We start from the raw sequence: 16,483 nt of genomic DNA on the forward strand, positions 1-16,483 counted from the left end.
CTATCTTGTCTCATCGCTACAACTCCCGTACGGGCTCGGGAAAGACGAAGGTTGAAAGTCATGCGTCCTCCGATACACAACCTAACCAAGCCGCACTGCTTCTTAACACAGCGCGCATCCAACCCGGAAGCCAGCTGCACCAATGTGTCGGAGGAAACACTGCACCTGGCAACCTTGGTTAGCGCGTACTACGCCCAGCCCGCCACAGGAGTCGCTGGTGCGCGACGAGACAAGGATATCCCTACCGGCCAACCCCTCCCTGACCCGGACGACGCTAGGCCAATTGTGTGTTGCCCCGGCCCCTACTTTCGATACTTAAGTATATTTTAGCAATTACATTTAGTTTTGATACTTAAGTGTGTATATACAGTGCCTTGCGAAAGTATTCGGCCCCCTTGAACTTTGCGACCTTTTGCCACATTTCAGGCTTCAAACATAAAGATATAAAAAAATTGTGAAGAATCAACAAGTGGGACGCAATCATGAAGTTGAACGACATTTATTGGATATTTCAAACTTTTTTAGCAAATCAAAAACTGAAAAATTGGCGTGCAAAATTATTCAGCCCCCTTAAGTTAATACTTTGTAGCGCCACTTTTTGCTGCGATTACAGCTGTAAGTCGCTTGGGGTATGTCTCTATCAGTTTTGCACATCGAGAGACTGAAATGTTTTCCCATTCCTCCTTGCAAAACAGCTCGAGCTCAGTGAGGTTGGATGGAGAGCATTTGTGAACAGCAGTTTTCAGTTCTTTCCACAGATTCTCGATTGGATTCAGGTCTGGACTTTGACTTGGCCATTCTAACACCTGGATATGTTTATTTTTGAACCATTCCATTGTAGATTTTGCTTTATGTTTTGGATCATTGTCTTGTTGGAAGACAAATCTCTGTCCCAGTCTCAGGTCTTTTACAGACTCCATCAGGTTTTCTTCCAGAATGGTCCTGTATTTGGCTCCATCCATCTTCCCATCAATTTTAACCATCTTCCCTGTCCCTGCTGAAGAAAAGCAGGCCAAAACCATGATGCTGCCACCACCATGTTTGACAGTGGGTATGGTGTGTTCAGGGTGATGAGCTGTGTTGCTTTTACGCCAAACATAACATTTTGCATTGTTGCCAAAAAGTTCCATTTTGGTTTCATCTGACCAGAGCACCTTCTTCCACATGTTTGGTGTGTCTCCCAGGTGGCTTGTGGCAAACTTTAAACAACACTTTTTATGGATATCTTTAAGAAATGGCTTTCTTCTTGCCACTCTTCCATAAAGGCCAGATTTGTGCAATATACGACTGATTGTTGTCCTATGGACAGAGTCTCCCACCTCAGCTGTAGATCTCTGCAGTTCATCCAGAGTGATCATGGGCCTCTTGGCTGCATCTCTGATCAGTCTTCTCCTTGTATGAGCTGAAAGTTTAGAGGGACGGCCAGGTCTTGGTAGATTTGCAGTGGTCTGATACTCCTTCCATTTCAATATTATCGCTTGCACAATGCTCCTTGGGATGTTTAAAGCTTGGGAAATCTTTTTGTATCCAAATCCGGCTTTAAACTTCTTCACAGCAGTATCTCGGACCTGTCTGGTGTGTTCCTTGTTCTTCATGATGCTCTCTGCGCTTTTAACGGACCTCTGAGACTATCACAGTGCAGGTGCATTTATACGGAGACTTGATTACACACAGGTGGATTGTATTTATCATCATTAGTCATTTAGGTCAACATTGGATCATTCAGAGATCCTCACTGAACTTCTGGAGAGAATTTGCTGCACTGAAAGTAAAGGGGCTGAATAATTTGGCACGCCCAATATTTCAGTTTTAGATTTGTTAAAAAAGTTTGAAATATCCAATAAATGTCGTTCCACTTCATGATTGTGTCCCACTTGTTGTTGATTCTTCACAAAAAATACAGTTTTATATCTTTGTTTGAAGCCTGAAATGTGGCAAAAGGTCGCAAAGTTCAAGGGGGCCGAATACTTTCGCAAGGCATTGTATACATATACTGTGAAGACTTTTACTCAGGTAGTATTTTACTGAATGACTTTCACTTTTCCATTAGTCATTTTCTATTAAGGTGTCTTTCCGTTCACTCCGGTATGTGTTGTATCAAAAAGTAGGTTGGGCCTCTTTGTACGTCAGGAGATAAACAAGAAAATGCTGTCTCCAAATAATAATCTACGAATCATGAACTTCCTATGTATTTATCATGAATTCAATTTCCAAATGACCCAACCCAGTCTCAGGCTTGGATAACAGATAACTCGCATTTAAGACTTTCTCGAGAATTTACTATGTTTTAACGTCTACTTAAATTCCAGGTAACATGGAACTTGTAAAAACATTACCGGCCATTCTATCTGATCCTAATCCCATTCTTTGTCAATTTCAAATCTTCCCAATGAACAAGTGTGCACTGAGATGGTTTAATAATACTTTACTACACAACTGACTGCAATTTTCAGTTTAGATTTCATTTAAAATGTTTTGGAATAAATTACCACTCATCGGAGGACTCCGCTATGATATGGTTAGCTGTAAAAATGTTCATAAGAGGAAACACTACACATTCTCCTTCAAATTTACAGAAATGAAGGCTTCAGAAGATCAGTGAATTTGAAAATCGTTGTAAAATGCTGGAAGATTCTCTTTAAAAGCAACTATTCAACAGAGAATTTGAGCTAAAAACAAGTCGGTTGGAACTTCATGACCTGTTGCGACGTAGAGCAGAATTAATTACGCAAAAAAATACTATTTTCACGGGAGTAGCCAGTTACTGCAGCTGAAACAAGATCATCAATACAGCCGATCAGATCCCCTACGGAGGGACTGATATCTGATCCCACAGAAGTAAATACAACTCTTAGAGCATGTTATTCAGATGTATAGAGTTCCTCACAGAGCTTTATTACTCCTGCTTGTCGGCAGTTCCTGGAGTCGGCAGTTCCGTTGCCCAAACTCTCTCAAGAAGAAACCATTTTATTAGAGCAATCTGATACTTTATCTGAACTGAAAGCTGCTTTAAAAAAATATGAATAAAGATAAAGTGCCTGGTATTGATAGAATACCTCCTGAACTCATTCTCAACTTTTGGGATGAGCTCGGACCAGTTATTCTTCAATCGCTTAACATTGCTATTGAAAAAGGACAATTCCACAGAGACATCAATCGCAGGTGTTATATCCCGAAGAAAGAGAAAGACCTCACAAATTGCGCAACATTTTCAGCCAATCAGCTTACTTGGAGCAGAAATGAAGATGTATGCCAAAGTTCTAGCCATGAAGAGAAAGTTATTAACAAGCGCGTACATCCTGACCAAACGGGGTTTATTAAGGGTCGTCAGGCAGCCGATAACATGCTCCACCCGTTTCATGTGCTTGCTGAGGCTTCCTATCTGGACACCCCGTGTGCTGTGTTATCATTTAGATGCAGAGAAAGCCTTTGACTGCTTAGGTGGGGAATATTTATGGCCTTGTTCTTGAACATTTTGGTTTCGGGGCTAGATTTATACATATGATTCGCACCATGTACGTGAATCCTTCGATTATATCTACAGGCACTACACATTCTAATCCCTTTATCATACAACGAGGGTGTAAACAAGATTGTCCCGCCATTCCCTATGCTATTTGCTCACTCTTGAACAGCTGGCACAAAGCATACGTCAAAATTCGGCTTCCTCACATTTCAAAATCAAGCAAACTGAACCAGCAATTTCTCTGGATGCAGATGACATACTGCTCGACGCCGCATACGCTCAGAAATCCCTCCAGAAAATAAAGTATATTTTCACAGCATTCAGCTCATGGTCTGGTTCCAAGATCAACTAGTCTAAATCAGCTCTACGACCTCTTAACCTCTTAACTCAGCTATGGGAAGCGTGCAACTACCACCCATGATCCCAGTGAAGAAACAAATCCGTTAATTAGGAATCACCGTATCCATCTCTATTTACAATACCGGCAGGAAGAACTACTTAGAAACCTTTCAAAAGATTCAAAAAGACATGATGGTCTGCTATGGCCACTTCTTTGCATGCTATCAAAATGATTGTCCTCCCTGGCATCACCATGTTTCCACTGCCTCCCCTTATAGACCTATGGTCTAAACTTGACTGTCAGAAAGAAGTTCATTTTGGGGGAGAACGAGGCCACAAATTAAATATGCAACACTAACAGAGAACAAAAAGCTTCAGGTGTACTTGCAGTTTCAAATAAATGTTTTTTTTTTATCACCACATCATTCCAAATGCATTTCCTGAACACCTGGTTAAACCCAGAGTTCCTTGGTGTGCTATAGAATAATCAATAGTTTCACCAATTAGATTACAAGATGTATTAATTTCTGGATTGACTCCTTAAAAAATGTGCCTTATTGTTTGGACCCATTATAGCACACTCAGTAAATGTGTGGAAAGCTATAGAGAAGCATATGAGATCTAATCTAAAATGGCATTTATCCTCTCCAATATGGCGTAATAAAGAATTCTTAGCGTGTAAGAAACCATTTATCAGATTCTTGGTCTAAGAAGGGTATTTATACTTTCAAAGACATATTCAATTTGAACGGACTCCTCAGTTTCCAGGAAATACGCCAGTGTTTTAATGTCCCAGGCTAATCATTTTGTCTTTACCTTCAACTCCGCCTATCCAGCAGAACTAGCAGTACACCCATTGGTCAAACTTCTAACGGACAGATGCCCATCAAAAGGAGTTGTTTCTAATATCTATAGTCAATTCATTCTAGCCTGCACAAACACCATTAACTCTATCCACTGTATTGGAAAAGGATTTTACACTTGCTGACAGAAAAATCAATTGGGAGACCGTATTGGAAAAATATATTTGGATCGTCTAGAAACCCCATTAACCAATTAGCTCATAAAAAAATGTAAGAATAACACCTCAAAAATTACATCAGATGGGTAATTAGTCCATCATCATTATGTGAGTTCTGCACCACAGGGGACCTTGGTACTTCTCAGCATGTGCTGTGGAAATGCCCGAACATTGTTTAATTCTGGGGGAAAGTCAACGATGTCATCGATATAGGGAGAATACTGGCATTAGATCCAATAGTGATGGTGCTTTGTGATTACTCTGATTTACACTTGTCAGAACGCCAACGGAGAGTGTGGTTGGCAGAAACCACAGCTGTTAAGAAAATGAAGCGCCACAGCTCAGTTGAAAAATATATGGCAAATAGAAATCCAATATGGGTTGTGTTAGGAGATAGATGAGAGGTGTTGAATGGAGCTGAAGGGTGGGACTTCATAACAACAAGATAACAAATGTAAAACATACTGGGTCTGTAAAATGTATATAGGTTCAGGATTTCTGTGAAAAGCACAGTTACAAAAATATGGCAAATAGAAATCAAACTGAATGGACATGAGAAATGGAGGAGGGCCAGGAATAAAAACAAACAAAATATAACTATTTTAAAATAGATTGTGTCCGTAAAATGTGTATAGTATGTACAGTTGAAGTCGGAAGTTTACATACAACTTAGCCAAATACATTTAAACTGAGTTTTTCACAATTTCTGACATTTAATACTGGTAAAAAAAAATCCCGGTTTTAGGTCAGTTAGGATCACCACTTTATTTTAAGAATGTGAAATGTCAGAATAATAGTAGAGAGAATTATTTATTTCAGCTTTAATTTCTTTCATCACATTCCCAGTGGGTCAGAAGTTTATGTACACTAAATTAGTGTTTGGTAGCATTGCCTTTAAATTGTTTAACTTGGGTCAAACGTCTCAGGTAGCCTTCCACAAGCTTCCCACAATAAATTGGGTGAATTTTGGCCCATTCCTCCTGACAGAGCTGGCGTAACTGAGTCAGGTTTGTAGGCCTTTGTTGCTTGCACACACTTTGAGTACTGCCCACAAATCTTCTATGGGATTGAGGTCAGGGCTTTGTGACGGCCACTCCAATACCTTGACTTTGTTGTCCTTAAGCCATTTTGCCACAACTTTGGAGGTATGCTTGGGGTCACTGTCCATTTGGAAGACCCATTTGCAACCAAGCTTTAAGTTGTCTTGAGATGTTGCTTCAATATATCCACATCATTTCCCTCCTCATGATGCCATCTATTTTGTGAAGTGCACCAGTCTCTCCTGCAGCAAAGCAACCTCATAAGATGATGCTGCCACCCCCGTGCTTCACGGTTGGGATGGTGTTTTTTGGCTTGCAAACCTCCCCCTTTTTCCTCCAAACATAATGTTTTTGTTTCATCAGCCCAGAGGACATTTCTCCAAAGACTACAATCTTTGTTCCCATGTGCAGTTGCAAACCATAGTCTGGCTTTTTTTATGGAGGTTTTGGAGCAGTGGCTTCTTCCTTGATGAGCAGCCTTTCAGGTTATGTCGATATAGGACTTGTTTTACTGTGGATATAGATATATTTGTACCTGTTTCCTCCAGCATCTTCACAAAGTCCTTTGCTGTTGTTCTGGGATTGGTTTGCACTTTTCACACCGAAGTACATTCATCTCTAGGAGACAGGACGCGTCTCCTTCCTGAGAGGTGTGATGGCTGTTTGGTCCCATGGTGTTTATACTTGCATACTATTGTTTGTACAGATGAACGGGGTACCTTCAGGCATTTGGAAATTGCTCCCAAGGATGAACCAGACTTGTGGAGGTCTACAATTTATTTTCTGGGGTCTTTGGATTTTCCCATGATTTCAAGCAAAGAGGCACTGAGTTTGAAGGTAGGCCTTGAAATACATCCACAGGTACACCTCAGGTACACATTCTTAAAATAAGGTGGTGATCCTAACTGACCTAAAAAAGGGGAACTTGAACTTGTTATCAGTATAAAAGACACCTGTCCACAACCTCAAATAGTCACACTCCAAGCTCCACTATGGCCAAGACCAAATAGCTGTCAAAGGACACCAGAAACAAAATTGTAGACCTGCACCAGGCTGGGAAGACTGAATCTGCAATAGTTAAGCAGCTTGGTTTGAAGAAATCAACTGTGGGAGCAATTATTAGGAAATGGAAGACTTACAAGACCACTGATAATCTCCCTCGATCTGGGGCTCCACGCAAGATCTCACCCCGCGGTGTCAAAATGATCAGAAGAACGGTGAGCAAAAATCCCAGAACCACACGGGGGGACCTAGTGAATGACCTGCTGAGAGCTTCGACCAAAGTAACAAAGCCTACCATCAGTAACACACTCCGCCACCAGGGACTCAAATCCTGCAGTGCCAGACGTGTCCCCCTGCTTAAGACAGTACATGTCCAGGCCCGTCTGAAGTTTGCTAGAGAGCATTTGGATGATCCAGAAGAAGATTAGGAGAATGTCATATGGTCAGATGAAACCAAAATCTAACTTTTTGGTAAAAACTCAACTCGTCGTGTTTGGAGGACAAAGAATTGCATCCAAAGAACACCATACCTACTGTGAAGCATGGGGGTGGAAACATCATGCTTTGGGGCTGTCTTTCTGCAAAGGGACCAGGACGACTGATCTGTGTAAAGGAAAGAATGAATGGAGCCATGTATCGTGAGATTTTGAGTGAAAACCTCCTTCCATCAGCAAGGGCATTGAAGATGAAACGTGGCTGGGTCTTTCAGCATGACAATGATCCCAAACACACTGCCCGGGCAACGAAGAAGTGGCTTCGTAAGAAGCATTTCAAGGTCCTGGAGTGGCCTAGCCAGTCTCCAGATCTCAACCCCATAGAAAATCTTTGGAGGGAGTTGAAAGTCTGTGTTGCTCAGCAACAGCCCCAAAACATCACTGCTCAAGAGGAGATCTGAATGGAGGAATGGGCCAATATACCAGCAACAGTGTGTGAAAATCTTGTGAAGACTTACAGAAAACGTTTGACCTCTGTCATTGCCAACAAAGGGTATATAACAAAGTATTGAGATAAACTTTTGTTATTGACCAAATACTTATTTTCCACCATAATTTGCAAATAAATTCATAAAAAATCCTACAATGTGATTTTCTGGATTTTTGTCCTTCTCATTCTGTCATAGTTGAAGTGTACCTATGATGAAAATTACAGGCCTCTCTCATCTTTTTAAGTTGGAGAACTTGCACAATTGGTGGCTGACTAAATGCTTTTTTGCCCCACTGTATGTATGTATGTATGTATGTATGTATGTATGTATGTATGTATGTATGTGTGTATGTGTGTGTGTGTGTGTGTGTGTGTGTGTGTGTGTGTGTGTGTGTGTGTGTGTGTGTGTGTGTGTGTGTGTGTGTGTGTGTGTGTGTGTGTGTGTGTGTGTGTATGTATGTATGTATGTATGTATGTATGTATGTATGTATGTATGTATGTATGTATGTATGTATGTATGTATGTATGTATGTATGTATGTATGCGTATAAATATATTTCCCCCAAAAAACTATGGGGGATTGGAAATCTGCAATATTACAGCTGATCCATCCCCTAAAGAAAAAAATAAAATGATTGTACAGTTACCATTGCAGCAATTGCTGCTCACATGCATGCATGCATGTATGCATGCATGCATGCGTATAAATATATTTCCCCCAAAAAACTATGGGGGATTGGAAATCTGCAATATTACAGCTGATCCATCCCCTAAAGAAAAAAATAAAATGATTGTACAGTTACCATTGCAGCAATTGCTGCTCACATTTAAGGAAATTGTACTTATGGAGCTCTCCACAGCCAGGATCCACAGGGCCAAGGTGTCCACTCTGGTTGTACTTATGGAGCTCTCCACAGCCAGGATCCACAGGGCCAAGGTGTCCACTCTGGTTGTACTTATGGAGCTCTCCACAGCCAGGATCCACAGGGCCAAGGTGTCCACTCTGGTTGTACTTATGGAGCTCTCCACAGCCAGGATCCACAGGGCCAAGGTGTCCACTCTGGTTGTACTTATGGAGCTCTCCACAGCCAGGATCCACAGGGCCAAGGTGTCCACTCTGGTTGTACTTATGGAGCTCTCCACAGCCAGGATCCACAGGGCCAAGGTGTCCACTCTGGTTGTACTTATGGAGCTCTCCACAGCCAGGATCCACAGGGCCAAGGTGTCCACTCTGGTTGTACTTATGGAGCTCTCCACAGCCAGGATACACTGGACCAAGGTGTCCACTCTGGTTGTACTTATGGAGATCTTCACAGCCAGGATCCACAGGGCCAAGGTGTCCACTCTGGTTGTACTTATGGAGATCTCCACTGCCAGGATCCACAGGGCCAAGGTGTCCACTCTGGTTGTACTTATGGAGCTCTCCACAGCCAGGATCCACAGGGCCAAGGTGTCCACTCTGGTTGTACTTATGGAGCTCTCCACAGCCAGGATACACTGGACCAAGGTGTCCACTCTGGTTGTACTTATGGAGATCTCCACAGCCAGGATCCACAGAGCCAAGGTGTCCACTCTGGACACATAGAAGAAAGTATGTATGGATCCTATGAATTTATATATTAAACACTTGCTGTAAAAGTAGTATTTTACAAGATGATTTTCACTTTTAGGTGTCTTTACTTTTACTCAAGTATTACCATTGGGTAATTTTTCCACTACTGGTCTCTTCCTATGATGGGTTTGTTTGGAGGTCAGGGTGGCAAAGCAATTCCCCTAGTCCCTGTGAGGGTGCAGGGTTATGTGCCATTTTGGGATGCCCTTCCTCTGACCTTTTCATCCAGTCAAATGCAAAGTAAATCCATTTTCATGACCTTTGTCACACGTCTTTTCATTCTGGCACTGGAAAAAAGAGCTGCTGATTGGGACTGAAAAGGGCAGCCTCATGAGCGCATAGGAAGACTGACCTCTGAACTACGACCTTTAGGGGGTGTCAAGGGGGAGTTGTGGATGGTTTGATGACCTGGAGATGTAGCCACCATCGCATTAATGATCAGGGTATAGGGACTCGGTTAGAATAGAGGTTGTGTCTGGTACGCCATTCCTCATTTCTTTCCCCATTAGTATGTCAAGGGCTGGATAGGACTTAATCTTTTTGCCTTCAACCAATCAATTCATCTTAAAGAGAGACAAGGACAGTGATGGTCTGGTTTCTTACCTTGACCACTTACCAGCAGGAAATAGCATTTAGATTGAACAAAAATATAAATACAACATGTAACGTGTTGGTCCCATGTTTCATGAGCAGAAATAAAAGATCCTAGAATTTTTCTAGACGCACAAACAAGCGTATTTCTCTCAAATTTTGGGCACAAACTTGTTTACATCCCTGTCAGTGAGCATTTCTCCTTTGATAAAATAATCCATGCACCATACAGGTGTGGCATATCAAGAAGCTGATTAAACAGCATGATCATTAGGGGTCTTCCAAATGGCGCAGCTGTGAGATGTTACCCACTTTTTCACCAAGGCACCTGCAAGATTCCAGACATTTCTCGGGGGGAATGGCCCTAGCCCTCACTCTCCGATCCATTAGGTCCCAGACGTGCTCAATGGGATTAAGATCCGGGCTCTACGCTGGCCATGGCAGAACACTGACATTACTGTCTTGCAGGAAATCAATCACCGAATGAACAGCATGGCTGGTGGCATCGTCATGCTGGAGGGTCATGTCAGGATAAGCCTGCAGGAAGGGTACCACATGAGGGAGGAGGATGTCTTCCCTGGAACGCACAGCGTTGAGATTGCCTGCAATGACAACAAGCTCAGTCCGATGATGCTGTGACACACCGCCCCAGACCATGACGGACCCTCCACCTCCAAATCGATCCCGTTCCAGAGTACAGATAAACGCGAATCCGACCATCATCCCTGGTGAGACAAAACCGCAACTCGTCAGAGAAGAGCCGTTTTTGCCTGTCCTGTCTGGTCCAGCAACGGTGGGTTTGTGCCCATAGGCGACGTTGTTGCCGGTGATGTCTGGTGAGGACCTGCCTTACAACAGGCCTACAAGCCCTCAGTCCAGCCTCTCTCAGCCTATTGCGGACAGTCTGAGCACTGATGGAGGGATTGTGCGTTCATGGTGTAACTCAGGCAGTTGTTGTTGCCATCCTGTACCTGTCTCGCAGGTGTGATGTTCGGATGTACCGACCCTGTGCAGGTGTTGTTTACACGTGGTCTGCCACTGCGAGGACAATTAGCTCTCCGTCCTGTCTCCCTGTAGCGCTGTCAATTTATTGCCCTGGCCACATTTGCAGTCCTCATGCCTCCTTGCAGCATGCCTAAGGCACGTTCACGCAGATGAGCAGGGACCCTGGGCATCTTTCTTTTGGTGTTTTTCAGAGTCAGTAGAAAGGCCTCTTTATTGTCCTAAGTTTTCATAACTGTGACGTTAATTGCCTACCTTCGGTAAGCTGTTAGTGTCTTAACGACCATTCCCCAGGTGCATGTTCATTAATTGTTTATTGTTCATTGAACAAGCTTGGGAAACAGTGTTTAAACCCTTTACAATGAAGATCTGTGAAGTTATTTGGATTTTCATGAATTATCTTTGAAAGACACGGTCCTGAAAAAGGGACATTTATTTTTTTACTGAGTTTATTAGTGTTGCGCGGGTTGACTCACAACCCATGGTTATATCTGCTTGGCAGCCGCGTTTAAGATCATTATATATTGTGTGGATGAAGGGTGGCGGGAGTCGGTGCCATTTAAGATGAGGGATGCTATTTTTTAGCATGGCCTTATTTCTATTACAACATATTGGATGTCTGCTATTCATATTCCATTCACCCAGCTCAATGTAACATTGATAGGTTTAGGTTTCGACATGATACTTAGATTTTCCCTATACCTATCATGAGGCTGCTACAACCTAGCCTAGGAATTGAAGTTTACAACATAGGTGTGTGCACAGGTCGAGATAAATATTTGAATATTCAAGGTGACAAGACAGTGACACATTCAATACCACCTTGCACACTCTTGCCTGAATCTAGCTGGTCTAGGGTGCAATCATTAGTCCAACAGTTGCAAACAAAAGTTTTTATTGGACAAATTCAGGTATGTTTATCCCCATTTAGTTCGGTTTGCTTTAAGAAAAATGTTTTTCAACAGAATCGGTGGAATGAATACACCCCTAATTACCCACAATCACAGTTCACTTTCATAGCAGCCACATACAAACACCATGATCATTTTGCTCATTGTATAAATCCTACTCGCATCTACACGCTCTCCTCCTCTCACCTTTTCCCTTTGCTTGAGGTCATCATTGCACAACACAACAGCTGTCTGTGACCAGGCAAAAAAAACTTTCCAAGCCAAACCTTCATACCATAACTCCTAACCGCTACACACAGCTTACATCGTTGTTAACATGTTAGCTAAAGTCATAGTCAACATAGCTACTAGAACTAACACGTTAGTAAATCCGCTACAACCATGCAGTACAGTGTACAGCAGGCAGTTACACCAGTGAGCCCTGGTGGCAATAAATTTATAAAACCAAAAGCTTACCCTTGACTTGGAAGAATTCCAGTGTTGGATAGCCATAGCCAGCTAGCTTCCATAACACCCCTCTCTGATGGGGCAGGGTGTTTGAGTAGGCTAAACTAGCAAGCTGCAATCACTAGCTAAGTAAGGGAAAGTGAAAAAATGTATTTGTTCAAAAACTGTTCAAATATTGTCTTTCTCTTTGAGTCAACTACTTCAACAAATTGTCTGCACTGCAGTGCTAGCTAGCTGTAGCTTTTGCTTTCAGTACCAGATTGATTCTCTGATCCTTTGATTGGGTGGAAAATATTTCAGTTCACGCTGCAAGAGTTCTGATAGGTTAGAGGATGTCCTCCAGAAATGGTCATAATTACTATAATATAATAATAACCATGAGCTTTCTCGGTTTTCTTTTGAAGTCAATGTACCCAGAGGCAGATGGAAACTAGCCTTCCTCCGGCTACGCCATGATGCTACCCCAGAGAGTGCTGTTGAGGCTACAGTAGACCTTTATTGCAAAAGTGTGTTTTAATCAACATTTTGGGTCGTTTCACACATTTCTATTTACCTTACAACTAGTCAAACTGATGCAATTTGGAAATTTTGCACAGAAAATCTTTCCAGTTTCTTGGGGGAGTTAATGCATTTTCACCCCGGCCCCTAAACGTATCTGCTCTGAAAAAGATGACAGAAAACGTTACCAATGTCAACGAGATTGAAACATTAATTCTATTGATAAATAACATTATTCTGGTGATCAAGGGTTTATTTAGTATTTTAAAGCACCAGAGGAGAAGCTGCATGTATCTAATTATAGACAAGTTGATTAACAAATAGCCTACCAAAATGTTGAAAATTATAAGCAGAAACATATCTAAATCACGCCCCCAAAAATCCTGCACGTTCCGTCATCTTTGATTGCAGCCTACAGTGGGCCTCAGATTTTTTACTTTATAACATAGTAGCGCGGTTGCCGATGGGCTATTTGCAATTGCGGACGGCTGCGGGTGAACAAACAGCTGACCCGCGCACCACAGGTATATATAGTCCTCATTACCGGTCATTGGCCGAAACACACTATGGGTCTGTGCTGCGCTTACACACGGCTACCACTAGGCGGCTTCCTTGTCACACATTCAGATTTTCTGTCCCATTGCCTCTGTGCATTAATACCAATGAGACTGTAGTACGTGGTCCGGGGTTTGGGTGTTAACTCGGAGACAACGCTTAATAATACGGCACATTGTGACCAATATAATTTAAAGCGGCCCATCTCAGATTTATAATCATGATGTTAAACCCTGACTCGACATCTCTCACAGCATGAACCGTGAAGTTCAACCCAGGAAACTGCAAAAGCAGCAGGTAGGCCCTCTGCACGGTGCTCAATCCAGAGATGTCAAACAATATTTAGCCTACTTCGGAAAGACAACAAAATCAAACGGTCATTTTATAGGGCTACGTAGGCTACCGTTGTTTTATGCCACAAGATGTGATTGAAAAGTTCCGGGGAAAGTGGAGGAGAAAGAGAGAGAAGATTATTGGTTCTGGTCCGGCTGCTCTTATGATCAGTCGAGGCACGTATCTCCGTTCATCCGTGTCTTTCTGGAGCTCACTTGCAGCTGCTGGGGGTATTGAATTCAGATGAGGCAGTCTCCGGCTCAAGCACTCCCATCGCTACAGGTGGAAATTCTCTTATCAATAGCGCTGTCCGAGCCTGACTTGGGGCCGATCACTCTCATTGATGCATTTTGGTGCCCTCTCTGTCCCCGAGGTAGGCATTGATTTTAATTCCGCCGATTTTGTTGCAAAACGTTTCTTAAATAGAAGCAAACATAACGAAACGGCGATGAACCTATCTGGATGTGTCCAATAGAAACTCTCGTTTTCGTTGCAAACCGAAACTCTTTTGCAAGTGTTTGGACTAACGATTACATCATGTTGTAGCCTAAACATAATTATGTTACATTGAGCTGGGTGAATGACAGTCATCCAATATGCTGGAATAGAAATATGGCCATTCTCCTTAAACGTAATCGACACTGACTGCCACTGGAATTTGATCAGTGTCCATGACCCCTCTTGCTACCACATACATATTGTAACCCTCAACCTCCATTAACGTGTACATCAAACCAACCATCTCACTTAAAACTGGTCATTAGGGTCCGTTCCCAGCGAGCGCTCCCAGTGCACAATACAGACATTTCCACACTGACCCAGAAAATCAATGCCTACCTCGCTCACACAGTGGGATGGAATCTTCTCTTTGTGTATGTATGTATGTAATGTATGTATGTATGTATGTATGTATGTATGTATGTATGTATGTATGTATGTGTGATGGGTAACGATGCTTCGTGGGTGACTGTTGTTGATGTGTGCAGAGGGTCCCTGGTTCGCGCCCGGGTATGGGCGAGGGGACGGTCTAAAGTTATACTGTTACTTTGATGCTGTTGACCCGGATCACTGGTTGCTGCGGAAAAGGAGGAGGTCAAAAGGGGGTGAGTGTAACGGATGTGAAACGCTAGCTTAGTTAGCGGTGGTGCGCGCTAAATAGTGTTTCAATCGGTGACGTCCTGCTGCTGGGTTGTTGCCCTCCTACGGTCTCCTCCACGTCTACTGATGTACTGGCTTGTCTCCTGGTAGCGCCTCCATGGTCTGGACACTACGCTGACAGACACAGCAAACCTTCTTGCCACAGCTCGCATTGATGTGTCATCCTGGATGAGCTGCATTACCTGAGCCACTTGTGTGGGTTGTAGACTCCGTCTCATGCTACCACTAGAGTGAAAGCACCGCCAGCATTCAAAAGTGACCAAAACATCAGCCAGGAAGCATAGGAACTGAGAAGTGGTCTATGGTCCCCACCTGCAGAACCACTCCTTTATTGGGGGTGTCTTGCTAATTGCCTATAATTTCCACCTGTTGTCTATTCCATTTGCACAACAGCATGTGAAATTTATTGTCAATCAGTGTTGCTTCCTAAGTGAACAGTTTGATTACACAGAAGTGTGATTGACTTGGAGTTACATTGTGTTGTTTAAGTGTTCCCTTTATTTTTTTGAGCAGTGTATGTATGTATGTATGTATGTATGTATGTATGTATGTATGTATGTATGTATGTATGTATGTATGTATGTATGTATGTATGTATGTATGTATGTATGTATGTGTTCTTTTACTGCTCTTGGGATGTAATTATTGTTTGGATAATCTTATTTACTATTATGTATTGATTTTTCACTCTGCAATGCAGAGAACATGGGAGAAGAATTATAATTTAATTACCATAGTGAATTGTTTTGTTTGTTTATCTGTCAATTAATCCCATAGGGGATGGGTTGCCAATTGGCGATTTGACACAAAAATAAAATGTAATTAATTCATTTACAGTTAATTTTCATAGCAGCCACTTACTGCATCCTCACTTTTCCCATTGTATAATTCCTTCTCACATCTATGTGCTCTTCTCCTCTCAACCTTTTCCTTGAGCTGTCTCTGCGACCGGGCGAAAAAATCTCTCCAAGCCAAACCTTCAAACCATAACCGCTAACCGCTACACAGCTACATCGTTGTCACCATATTAGCCAACATCATAGTCGACATAGCTAGCTACTAGAACTAACACGTTAGTAAACCCTCAATTCAATCTATGTTTACAATCACATAGTAAAGTGCACAGCAAGCAATTTAGCAGCTATACCAGCGGGCCCCGTTGGCAATAAATGAATAAAACCGAAAGCTTACCTTGACTTGGAGGAGTTGTAGTGTTTCGATAGCCTTAGCCCGCTAGCTAACATACATACAATTCCAATCTGTTTGAATCAGGTTGTTGAGTAGGAATTAGCTAGCTAATCAAGTGAAAGGTAAACTAAAATGCAATTATTACTCTCTGCTGCTTCTACCTTAATTTTTGAACAAATTAATTTGTTCAAAACTGATCAACAATTGTTTTTCTCGTTGAGTCAACTACTCACCACACTTTTTACACTGCCGTGCTAGCTGGCTGTAGCTTATGCTTTCAGTGCTAGATTTACTCTCTGATCCTTTGATTGGATGGACAACAAGTCAGTTCATGCTGCAAGAGCTCTGATAGGTTGGAGGACATCCTCCGGAAGTTGTCATAATTACTGTGTAAGT

This window comes from Oncorhynchus masou, chromosome 9, assembly GCF_036934945.1.
Source record: "Oncorhynchus masou masou isolate Uvic2021 chromosome 9, UVic_Omas_1.1, whole genome shotgun sequence".
In the NCBI taxonomy this organism is placed as follows: Eukaryota; Metazoa; Chordata; class Actinopteri; order Salmoniformes; family Salmonidae; genus Oncorhynchus; species Oncorhynchus masou.